Source organism: Marmota flaviventris, chromosome 1 (genome assembly GCF_047511675.1).
Source record: "Marmota flaviventris isolate mMarFla1 chromosome 1, mMarFla1.hap1, whole genome shotgun sequence".
NCBI classification, from domain to species: domain Eukaryota; kingdom Metazoa; phylum Chordata; class Mammalia; order Rodentia; family Sciuridae; genus Marmota; species Marmota flaviventris.
Window position 1 is genome coordinate 162599655 of NC_092498.1, and position 12475 is coordinate 162612129.

The window sequence follows — 12475 nt, forward strand, 5'->3', positions numbered from 1 at the left end:
CTGTTCATCAGCATTCTCTGAAACCTCATTGAGTTTTTTTAGTATAACCATTGCTTTGCATTCTTTATCAGGTATTTCATCCATATCAATTTCTTTGGGATCTGTAGCTAGAAAACTATCATGTTATTTTGGATGCATGATATCACCTTGGTTTTTCATAGTTTTTATGCTCACGGGTTGAGATTTATGCATCTGGTGAATCAAGTCTATCCACTGGTTTAATGGGGTGGCCTTCTTGGTAAGTGGTTTTCTTCTGACGATGTGTCTTGGGGTAGTGGTTTGATAGGCAATATTGGCATTATTTCCAGCTGGAATACCATAGTGTCATCTGCTAAGGCTTCTTTTTTGGATGTAGTGCCTGCTGTGGAGACTTGGAGAGATCCAATGTGTCTGCAGACCACACAAGGTGGGAACCCCCTAGCAGTTCAGGCAGATGTGTTACAGATGGCAATGGGTGTGGGTCCTCACCATGTGGCTCCTCCTACAATAGGAGTATTGGTGCCTATTGGGTGATGGGGGTTTCCTCAGGTACTAGGGTGCTGTCCGTGGTACTATCAAGGATGGCTGGCATTTGCAGTCCCAGCAGTGCTGAGGGGCCTGAAGCACCAGTTCTCTGCCCAGTTAGTGGCATGGGTCCAGATGCTGTCAAGAAAGAGGCAGTGGCAGGAACTGCAGCCACTCTGTGGTGCTCCCACCCAGGCCTGACCCCAGTGAATACCCACACAAGGTGCATAGGTGGGCGGCAGGATCCTGTAGGTGGAGTGGCAATAGCAACCACGGTGATCCTCTCATGGCTAGCTGTACACATCTAGAAGTGTTCCTATAACTCTTCTTTGGCCATAGGTACCAGATATACGGCAATGTCCAGAGCCAGGCTGTTCTCCCCCATCCCACCCCGCTATCAGATCCTTCAGCTATTGAATAAGCTCAGGGATGGAGCAACAGCCCAAGGCACAGAGCAACAGCAGGAACCAACCAGGGTGCTTCCTCCCCACCCTATTAGCAATGGGCACCTGGGCACCGCGTGGTGGGGAGGGATGTCAGGCACCACGTGGACACCTGGGTCTAGTCCTGAAGCTAACACACATCCATCACAACAGGTCACACCCTTGGTCTCAGAGGCAAGCACTCTGATGTCCCAGTTCTACCCTTGGTAGATAGACCCTGAACCAGTGCAGGGCAATGTTTATGAAATCCAAGAGATGGGCATATGCCTGGGTTTCTTCCTCCCAGAGCAGACGAAGCCCAGACAGTAGCTCAGTTCTTTAGATGGTTCCTGGCAACAGCACCCTGGGTATTCAGATCATCTTCCAAAGCAAGTCTACTGTGAAGATTTCAGGTGACTTACCTGAGTGGGCTGAAAACCTCTGGGGAATGGGAAGCTTTCTCAGCCAGGTTGCCCACAGCCACACCGACCTGGTGTGCTGGGACTCTCTCTTCCACCAATGTCCCTGCAAAGGGGAGACACTTCCTCTCCCAGTGGCAGAGGCAGGGTGGCAGGTGCCAGGGCATTCTGTTTCTCTTACTGTTCTGTTGTCCCAGGTCTCTGGAATGTACAAGGTTCCAGTCTCTCTTCAGCTGATCTCTGGTGTCCTCCTACCTCACTCACCTCAAAGTGCAGCTCTACACCTGGTACTTTGGTTCTTCTCATGGAGGAGGAGAGGGTTGGGCACCTCTTTTCAACCATCTTGGATCTCCAAATTGGAGACATTTTCATGTTTTGAAAGGAGATAAGTGCTGTCAACAACAACAACAACAAGCCGGGCACGGTGGCCCATGCCTGTAGTCCCAGCGGCTCCCAAGGCTGAGGCGGAGTTCAAAGCCAGCCTCAGCAACTTAGCAGCGAGGCCCTCAGCAACTCAGCGAGACCCTGTCTCTAAATAAAATATAAAAAGGGCTGGGGATGGGGCTCAGTGGCTGAGTGCCCCTGGGTTCAATCCCTGATACAAAACAAAGCAAAAAAAAATAGCATAAAACCAGAACACATAGTCAGGAGTGTGGAGGGCATAATGGTGCTTAAATATGGTGGCCAGGGAAGATGGCATAGCAGAGGTAACATGGAGGGACGTGGAAGAAATAATGGAGAGCCCCGCCAGGGTATCTGGGTCAGAGCTTTCCAAAGGGCAGGACTACAAATTAGGGGACCCTGAGGTGAAATCAGGTTGTGTCTTCTGGAGAAACAGCAAGGTCAGTGTGACTGGGGAGGGTTGGTGAGGAGGAGAGGGACAAATAAGGACCAGAGTGACCGGGATGAAGTCAGGAATGTAACCAAAAGTCACACTTTATCAGTCACACCTTGTGGACCTGCGAAGTACCTGGAATTCTCTAAGAATGACAGAGGAGTCATGGATAAACCTTGAGCACAAGAATAATGCCATCTCGCCCAGTGCAGTGGAACACACCTGTCATCGTGGTGGCTCACAACTCAGAGGCTGAGGCAGGAGGATCGTGAGTTCAAAGCCAGCCTCAGCAACTTGGTGAGGCCCTAAGCAACTCAGTGAGACCCTGTCTCTAAATAAAATACAAACTAGGGCTGGGGATGTGGGTTCCATGGTTAAGCGCCTCTGGGTTCAGTCCTTAGTACCAAAAAAGAAAAAAAAAAAAAGAATGACACTGTCTCATCTTGTACCAGCGTCACTCTACCCATGCATTTGCAGTGAAGCAGGGGATCAGTTTGTGTTAGAGTCTGTAAACAAGTCAGGATGGCGCCTGGCAAATGTTAGAGTCTGTAAACAAGTCTGGATGGCGCCTGGCAAAATGCCAGAGGGAGTGGTTTGTGAAGTTACTCCACTGAGCCATTAAGTGTGGAGATTCCTTATTGGTTGACTGATGTATCTAGTTTATGTTAATTAGATAAGCTGTGTGGAATGTATAAATACCCCTCCTGTCCTACAATAAACGGCTCCCACTCCTGCTGTATCAATCAACACAAGTTGTTCGTCACCCCCCGGTTATTTTGCCCAGCCAGCCGGGCTGCGGCAAGTTTGCAGGTGACTGCAGCCACCCTGGCCAAATGAACTCAGTCAGATGGTGGTTGCAGTGGCAGAAGTGACAGGCAGTCGACTGTGGTTATATGTGGTTATAGTCTCGCCGGGAGGGTTTGCTGGTGGATTAAACGTGGCTCAGGAAAGAGAAGCTGAGTGGACAATGGAGCCCAGGGTTCTACAGCCTCCATCACCAGATCCATTCCTCAACTTGAGACACCGAGAAGGGGGAATCTTCCCCTAGGACTCTCATATTCAGAGAAATAATCTAGGAATGCAGAAAACAAGGAGCAGTGGAACACAAGCGTGTAGCACTGACAGTGACCATGGGGGTTTGTGTGACTCTATTGTCCTAAACAGAATAGACTTTTTCTCAGGCTCCCAAGCACACGCAAAGCTCTTCAGTGGAAGAAGGGAGTGGAGCTTCCGATGGGACATGAAATAGCTACCTTGGGAGTTTTGCTCTCATTTTGCTTTAATTGCTTTACATTTTGGGGGAGCAGGAGGAGCTGACTTTACCGGGGATTGAACCCAGGGGCACTTGACCACTGAGCCCCAGCCCCAGCCCTATTTTGCATTTTATTTAGAGACAGGGTCTCACTGAGTTGCTTAGGGCCTCACTAAGTTGCTGAGGCTGGCTTTGGACTCTCAGCCTCAGCCTCCCAAGCTGGTGGGATTACAGGTGTGTACCATCGTGCCCAGCTAATTACTTTATATTTTTAAACTGTGGCATATTTAAAGGCTGACACACCTCTCCCTGTTTTTCCTCCCTGTGTCTGGTGTGAAGCCATTTTTCTCCCTCCTCATCTCTCCCTCTCTCACTGAAAGGCATGCATTTTCTCCTTGAAGAGAGTCATGAGCTTCTGTATCCACAATTGCATGGCTATCAACGCAAGCGAATCCTCAGTGCCCAGCACAAATCAAAAAAGGAATGGTCCCTTTGAGGACCAGGTCACATAGATCACTAAATGAGGGTGTATAAATAATGACCTTGCCTGCTGTGTAATGTAGACTCAGTTACTGAACCTGGAAAAACTTCTCTCCTTTTCTGTTACCGGTGGTGGTGGTGGTGGTGGGTGGGAGGGGGGGGTGGGGACATTGACATCAATCTCTTGGGGGTTTTTGATGAAGACTGAAATAAAGCATGTAAATAAACCATTTGGCTAATTTATTATAACTTATTAATAAACTTCATGAAGTGCTCAGAATAAAGTAGATGATCAATGAGCGTCAATGCCTCTCTCTTCTTTCTCTACAAAATTTGACCCAGAATCTTTGAAAGCTGGAGCAAATTATAGTGATATTTGAGAGAGAAGGGCACAGTCCTAGGAAACTGCATGAGAAGTTTCTAGGGATGAGGAGTACCACAGTAAAGGTGAGGAGAGGAGATGGATTAGACATTCATAACACAAGGGATAAATCCTGATGACTGATCAGAAAAGAAAGAACACACATTCCTTCTTCTTTCTGCCAGACTAAGTTTTTGTGAACTTTGTATCGGTTATCAATTGCCCTAATAATGCCATGTAATAAGCAGTCACAAAAACCTCATATAATAGGAATGTTTGCTCATGATTTTACTGATCAGTCATCTAGCACTGATGATCTAAGACAGGCTTATTTAACCTCGGCTACACCCATCTGCAGCCCATTGACAGGTCTCTTGACACCCACCTGGCTGAGGATGATTAGCTATTGCTTGGAGCAGTACAGTGACCAGACCTCTCTGCTGTCATCCAGCAGACTCAATGGGCTTGTTCGCACAGGGTTAACAGAGTTCCAAGACAGAAAATCAAAGCAGACACACCTCTCGAGCCATGTAGGAGGAGCTGACACACAGTTCTTTCTTCTATGTTCTAATGACCACAGCAAGTCATTGGCAATTATTTCCATGCAGTGGCATGGATTTGGGGGGGGGGGGGCAAGGGATATGAAGATTGAAAAAATTTTGAAATGAATTGATCACACACATCAATTTATTGAAGTCAACAATTGCAGGGGGGAGGAGAGGGTGTCAGCCCATAACCTTAGTCTCCTCTTGCAGTCAGCTGGGTCACCCTGAGACAAATTTATTGCAGACGATCCATCTTGAGAGTTATTCATATCCTCTATGGTGACTGAAATATTGAGGTCCCTGTCTAACCTTGCCCTCCATATCAGAGAGCCCTGCTTTGCAGGAGCAACCTGGGGAAAAAAATCGTATGCAGTTTCCAGTTTGGCAACAGATCCTATCTCCCCAGAGACCTGTTATTTTCGTTCTCATCATTTCTGATTGATCTTGGCAGCATTTGTGACTCTGCTATTCTCTAACCCGTGGCTCCCAAATTTCTCTGACAAGCTGATTTACAATAATTTGTAAACAAACACTTCTATTTATCGGACGTGTTTCGTTGCAAGGCAATTCAGTGACAAATCCTTCTTTAAGTCACTTGCCTCATTTGAAAAATGGGAATTTTTTTTTTTCCAAAATGGAAGATCCCCTAGATTATTCACTAGTGGACACAGAAATCAGAATATCAGCCGGAGCAGTGCTTGTCCTGAGGTTTTTAGCTAGAAGAATCCAATGTCATCTTTAAACCAATGAACTATTGCTCACTGATGAAGCGGATGATTGAACCCTTCAGTGAGTGAGCATAAACCACCTTCCAGGTGGACAAGGTAGGCATGACCCTTACAGGCTGTAATTTTAGGACTATGTAGAATGCACCAATCCATCTGCTATCAGTGATAGCTGACATAGCGCATAATAGCTATTATTTTATATTTAAAATTAAGGCATTAATGATTAAATTATTACAACTAATTATTATGATCAAATGTTACAACTTTAGTCATTTTTTTGGTGAAATTTATGTTGTTTCTAATTGCTTTATATACATAAATTATATGTATTTTTTAATACCTTTATTTATTTATTTATTTTTATGTGGTACTGAGGATTGAACCCAGGGCCTCACATGTGCTAGGTGAGCGTTCTACCACTGAGCCACAACCCCAGCCCTATATGTATTATTCATATATATATATATATATATATATATATATATATATATATATATATATAACTTTGTGATAGATATTATCAGACATGAATTATTTTCTGGATTTAGGATTATTTCCTTGTTATAGAACTGTAGAAATACAATTATCGAACCAAAGCTTATGAACTTTCATCCCTTGATAAACAATGTGGAATTATTGGTAGTTTTGCTTTGCTTCTTTCCTGGGTTGGGAAAAAATGATTTCGTTTGATAATGGGAAATTGTAGTTCCAAAAGGTTGATCTTCGGCTCGGAGCCGCCGCCGCCGCCGCCGCCGCCGCCGCCTAGTTCGTCGCGGCGCCGCCACAGGGGCAGGTGCGGAGGGGCTCCCGGTCCGGCCGCCGCCGCTCCCCGCTCCGGGCCCGGGGCTCCCCCTAGCGCCGTTGAGGAGCCGCCGCCGCGGCTCGAGGAGGGCGGAGGAGCGGGGCTGAGAGCCTGGAGGCTCGAGGGAGGAAAGAAGGACAACAACAGAATCACCAGCACTGGCTGAAGGTACCTTAACATGGGGAATCTTCTTAAAGTTTTGACATGCACAGACCTTGAGCAGGGGCCAAATTTTTTCCTTGATTTTGAAAATGCCCAGCCTACAGAATCTGAGAAGGAAATTTATAATCAGGTGAATGTAGTATTAAAAGATGTAGAAGGCATCTTGGAGGACTTGCAGTCATACAGAGGAGCAGGCCATGAAATACGAGAGGCAATCCAACATCCAGCAGATGAGAAGTTGCAAGAGAAGGCATGGGGTGCAGTTGTTCCACTTGTAGGAAAATTAAAGAAATTTTATGAATTTTCTCAGAGGTTAGAAGCAGCATTAAGAGGCCTTCTGGGAGCCTTGACCAGTACCCCATATTCTCCCACCCAGCATCTAGAGCGAGAGCAGGCTCTTGCTAAACAGTTTGCAGAAATTCTTCACTTCACCCTCCGGTTTGATGAACTCAAGATGACAAATCCTGCCATACAGAATGATTTCAGCTACTATAGAAGAACATTGAGTCGGATGAGGATTAATAATGTTCCAGCAGAAGGAGAAAATGAAGTAAATAATGAATTGGCAAATCGAATGTCTTTGTTTTATGCTGAGGCAACCCCCATGCTGAAAACCTTAAGTGATGCTACAACAAAATTTGTATCAGAGAATAAAAATTTACCAATAGAAAATACCACAGACTGTTTAAGCACCATGGCTAGTGTATGTAGAGTCATGCTGGAAACTCCGGAGTATAGAAGCAGATTTACAAATGAAGAGACAGTGTCATTCTGCTTGCGGGTAATGGTGGGTGTCATAATACTCTATGACCATGTACATCCAGTGGGAGCATTTGCCAAAACTTCCAAAATTGATATGAAAGGCTGTATCAAAGTTCTTAAGGACCAACCTCCTAATAGTGTAGAAGGTCTTCTAAATGCTCTCAGGTACACAACAAAACATTTGAATGATGAGACTACCTCCAAGCAAATTAAATCCATGCTGCAATAACTGTTCTGGAGTAAGCACCTGCTGTAGACAGAAGACAGTATTCTGCAATGACTGAGAATGCAGTTTTTTAGTGATTGCAATTACTATCTCATTTATTCTTGCTTTTATTTCTTTCCTCGGTTCCTCTTCCCTCTTTTTAAATCATGTTCTTGTTCTTAAGACTTCTTTTCTGTGCCAAAATCAGTAAAGTTATACTCTGAGGGGACGTTGTCCTTTCAAACAGGCCATCTAAGGCAGCTAATTATGCATTGCATTGGGTTCTCTACTGAGAAAAATTCTGTGATTTGAACTAAATATTTTTAAATGTGGATTTTTTTTTGAAAACTAATATTTAATATTGCTTCTTCTGCATGGCAAAACTGCCTACTCTGCTATTTAAAAAACTTCAATGACTTTATTTTCTACTGCCGCTTTTTTCATGTGCAGCCAAAATGAAAATGTTTAAATTAACTGTGTTGTAAAAATGGTACCCAACACAAAACTTTTTTTAAATTAGTTAAGACTTTTGTTTAAAGTTTTAAGTTTGCATTTTGACTTTTTTTAAAGGATGTATGTTGTGTGTTTAACCTTTATTAACTAACGTTAAAAACTGTGATGTGTGTGTAGATATTACGTATGCATGTTCATGTTTAAAGGATGGCTGTTGATGATAAAATAAAAATCAGCTTTCATTTTTCTAAGTGTGGTTTGGTTTACTGATGTTTTGTTTTTAGGCTGGTGAAGTTTTCCCCATGTATAGTTTTATGGAATGCATATATACATTGCATAATTTTTCCTTCTGTTAGGGTATAGACAATTGGGTCTCTAGTATTGTCTATGTACATCATTTTAATCGCTTTTAAAACTGCTATGTATATAAGCCCAGGATCTTGTCATTAACTTGCCTTCTCTTCTTGATTTATTCTTCATGGACATAGTGATAGAAGGAAATGCACGTTTGTTTGATTCTCGGTTTCAGGAGTGCAAGGGCAGCATCATGAAGCATGGGGTGTGGAAGGAAGAGTGGCCCTTAACACTGGGAGAAGAGTGAATAGAAGAGGGACTTCCCAGGAGGAAATTAAAGGCCATGATCTCAGTGGTGGTAGAAAACTAACATGTTTTTTAGTTTAAGGGTCATAAAACCTAAATCATGCAATCTGAATCTCTTGGTTGGGAGAAGCTGCTTGAAGGTTGTCTAATCTAATGTGGCAGTAGTGTAATGAAGAGTATCTGAGGTACGTAATACAGTTAAAATGGGTAACCATGGAAGAACATCACCGCAGTTCCCACAAAACCTTCTGGATTCATCCACCATATCATGGCACACACAGCCCTTCCTGACCAAATTCCTGCTGACTTATCTGGCCTCCTGCCCGATACTCTCCCACTTCACACCCAGTTCTGCAGCCGCGCTCACCTCCTTGCTGTTCACAGATCACTCCACATACGTCCATAATTCTGATCTGTCTGGAACCTGAACCTGGTTTCCTCTTTCTCCTCCTTTTGTATCTGACCAATACCAACTCTCTTTCAAGGATCAGTGTATGTTACCTCCTTCATGAAACTTTTTGGATAATATTGGCATCTTTCTAGGCATCTTCTAAGAATATTGTAATGGGTTGAATAGTAACACCGCCCCCCCAATACATCTCTCTGGAATCTATAAATATTACTCCATTTGGAAAAAGGGTATTTGCAAATGAAAATAAGAACTTAGAGATGACATCATCTTGGATTAATATTGGCCCCAAATCCAATGACAAGTTCTTAGAAGAGAAAAGAACGGGAAACACACACAAAGCAGAAGCTAGCCATGGAAGGATGGAGGCAGAGGTGAGCAGTGTATCTACAAACCAAGGAACTCAAGAATTGCTGGAGCCACAGAAACTAGGAGAGTCGTGAACAGGGTCTCCCTGAGAGCCTCCAGAAGTTTCCGACCTTGCTGATGTTTTGATTTCAGACTTCTGATCTCTAAGACTGTGAAGCCACCCAGTATATGGTAATTTGTTACTATTGCCTAAGAACTTAATACAAGTATCTCATAGAACACCTCTGAAATATAACTGCACTTTGGGGTGTCTTTTCTGATACTAGGAGAAGCATAATGTCTGGAGAGAAGAGCCACGTCTTAATTGTCCTTCAGTGACCCAAAGAAGGAACTTGCACAGTACCCAAATTTGAATAGGTGCCAAGAGAATGCTTGAATAGCGTGAATGGATACAAATAAATAATGATTGAAATAGAGGTAGTGATACTGCTGTGGTCTGTTTGGTAATATAGTTCACAATCTGCATGTGGAAGAATAAGTGGGAAAAATCCCTTAACTAGCCCTGGGGTCAGCAAAAACTGGTCTGTGGGCCTGTTCACCCACCATCCATTTTTGTATAGCCTGTGAACTGAGAATGGCTTTAAAAAAAGGTTGGAAAAGAGAATAACAAATGGTTTTTTAAAAGGTTGAAAAAATATTTTGTAGCATGATAAAAGTATATGAAATTCAAATTCCAGTGTTCACAAATAAAATTTTATTGAAACATTAAAAAAAAAAGGTTGATCTTCATTTTATTATGTGCTGAAATTATGCTCACCCTTGACTCAGTGAAGGTGCCTATTAATTTCTGTAGTAATTTACACAACAAAAGGGTTTTCCTCAGTTCTTCTTTTGATTTCTTCATGAGTTAGGTGTATCTTCTGAGCCACACCCGACTGTTGTTACCTAATGTTGGTGATACTAGGTCACTTTCTTTTAAATGTATATAGACATCTCTAAGCAAATTCAAGACAGGTTAAGGTTCACTTTGCTAGAAACTCAACTTTGACCTGTTGCTCACTTAATGCAGGTTTTTTTTCTTGGATATAAGTGAACATGTGAGAAGTGTTCAAAGAGAAGCCAAAAATAAGAAAGCAAAAGATGTAGAATTACATATACAAAATTTTAGCTGGGCTTAAAATAAGTAAATAAAATGAGGGAAAAAAACTGGGCACAGTGGCACACTCCTGTAATCACAGTAGCTCTGGAGGCTGAGGCAGGAGGATCCTGAGTTCAAAGCCAGCCTCAGCAATGGTGAGGTGCTAAGCAACTCAGTGAGACCCTGTCTCTAAATAAAATACAAAATAGGGCTGGGGATGGGGCTCAGTAGTTGAGTGTCCTTCAGTTCAATAATCCCCAGGACTGAAAAAAAAAAAAAAAAAAGAAAAAGGAAAAAAGATAATTAGAAGGTAACAATGTTAGCCAGAGTTTATGTGATTGGGAAAATTTTTATACATTTCTGTTTTCCAATTTTTATTTAATGAGTATGTTTTACTTTTAATAATGATTAAACAACTGAATATTAAAAAATAAGGCTTTAAATTGCAGATATTCCTATTGGCTCTAACACAGGGACTTGCATTCCTATGAATGATACAATGGGTTGGATGCAAAGATGAGGCCTGGGCATGCTGGTGATCAATCTTTATTGATCCATTCACTCTTTTATTCATTATTCATCAAAGATATTCTGAGTATTTACCGTGTCCTCCGTTTCTTTCCTTCCTCCATCCTTCTTTCTCCTTCCCTCCTTCTTCCTTTCATTTTTACTTCTTAATCCAAAGTAGATCCATTAAATCAAAGTTAGCTCCAAACCTCCATGCAGAGCTCTCATCAGCCGGAAAGGGCCAAGCAGAAACATCCCCTGGAGACAGTTTTAGAGCTGATGTATTAATCACATCTTTTGTTTCTGACACGTTGATACCTTGAGACTTCCCTGAAACTGGAAGGAACTCCTACCTTATTCCTGGAGGGAACAGACTACATACTCCAGGGGTGCACTTTTCATATGCAAACCAACCAATCCAAACCCCCAAATCCCACTACCTCCTCTATTGATTCAGGACTTACATCCATCCACCCTCAACGACTTAGGGCCAAGAACTGGACTGCTAAGTTGCTCCTCTTCCCCAAGGCCACAGAAATCACTCCACTGGTCAGTCCCTAGCCTGACTGCTCTGTTGGGTGTGATTCGTCCTACAAAACCCACAGCAAACATATGGGCCACTCTCTCCCTTTACTTCCTCTGCTTTCTGGTGCTTCCCTGTGTGGCCCTGTGTGGAGCGCGCTGCTTCCTGCTTCCTGCTTCCAGGTAGGTGTGAAGGTAAAAGCTGCTCCCTCCAGGACAGTCACTTCCAGGACTGCGTACCTTACCATAACGCATGGAAACAAATCCCAGCCATGTCTTAGAACACCTGATGTTTTAGTCGGGTTTTTGCTTCTGGGATTAAAAGACCTGATAAGCAAGCACAACTGTAGAGGAGGAAGAGTTTATTTGGGGGCTCAAGGTTTCAGAGGTCTCCATCCCTAGACAGGAGGCTCCACTCCTTGGGGCTCAAGGGGAGGCAGGACATCATGGAGGAAGAGTGTGGTGGAGGGAAGCAGCTCACATGGTGATCAGGAAGCAGAGAGAGACTCCACTCTCCAGAGACAAATAGAGACCCCAAAGCCACGCCCCCAATGCCCCCTCCTCCAGCCACACCCACCTGCCTCCAGCCACCACCCAGTTAATCCCATCAGGGGTTCATTCACTGGTTGGGTTAAGGCTCTCACAACCCAGTCATGTCTCCTCTGAACCTTCCTGCACCATCTCACACGTGAGACTTTGGGGGACACCCCACATCCAAACTATAGCATCTGAATAACTGGAATAATCAAACGGGAGATGAGAAGTATGAGTTTGGATAAGTTGATTCTGACATCTATAATAGGAAGAAAGTGAACCCATAGGCAATCTGCCCGTAACAAAGAAAACAACCAAAGCAAGAAGTGAGATAGTTAAAAGGTCCTGGTGCCCAGCTCCTGAGCTGCCTGGGCTTCCTACCCTATGAGAGGAGGGAGCCTGCCTCTCCAGGCCAGGTACCAAGCAAGGGTGTGCGGTGTCAGTTCACATTGTCTTCAGTAAAATGTTTGGAGACAGAAAGTTGAACAGAGTACATCCCTGCCCTGAAGGGAGTTATCTGCTAGGA

At 43.7% G+C, this 12475-nt stretch overlaps 1 pseudogene; it reads left to right on the forward strand.

Moving 5' to 3' along the window:
- The first annotated feature begins 6302 nt into the window (after positions 1-6302).
- On the forward strand, positions 6303-9722 carry LOC139707327 (CYFIP-related Rac1 interactor B pseudogene; annotated as a pseudogene).
- The last annotated feature ends 2753 nt before the right edge of the window (positions 9723-12475 follow it).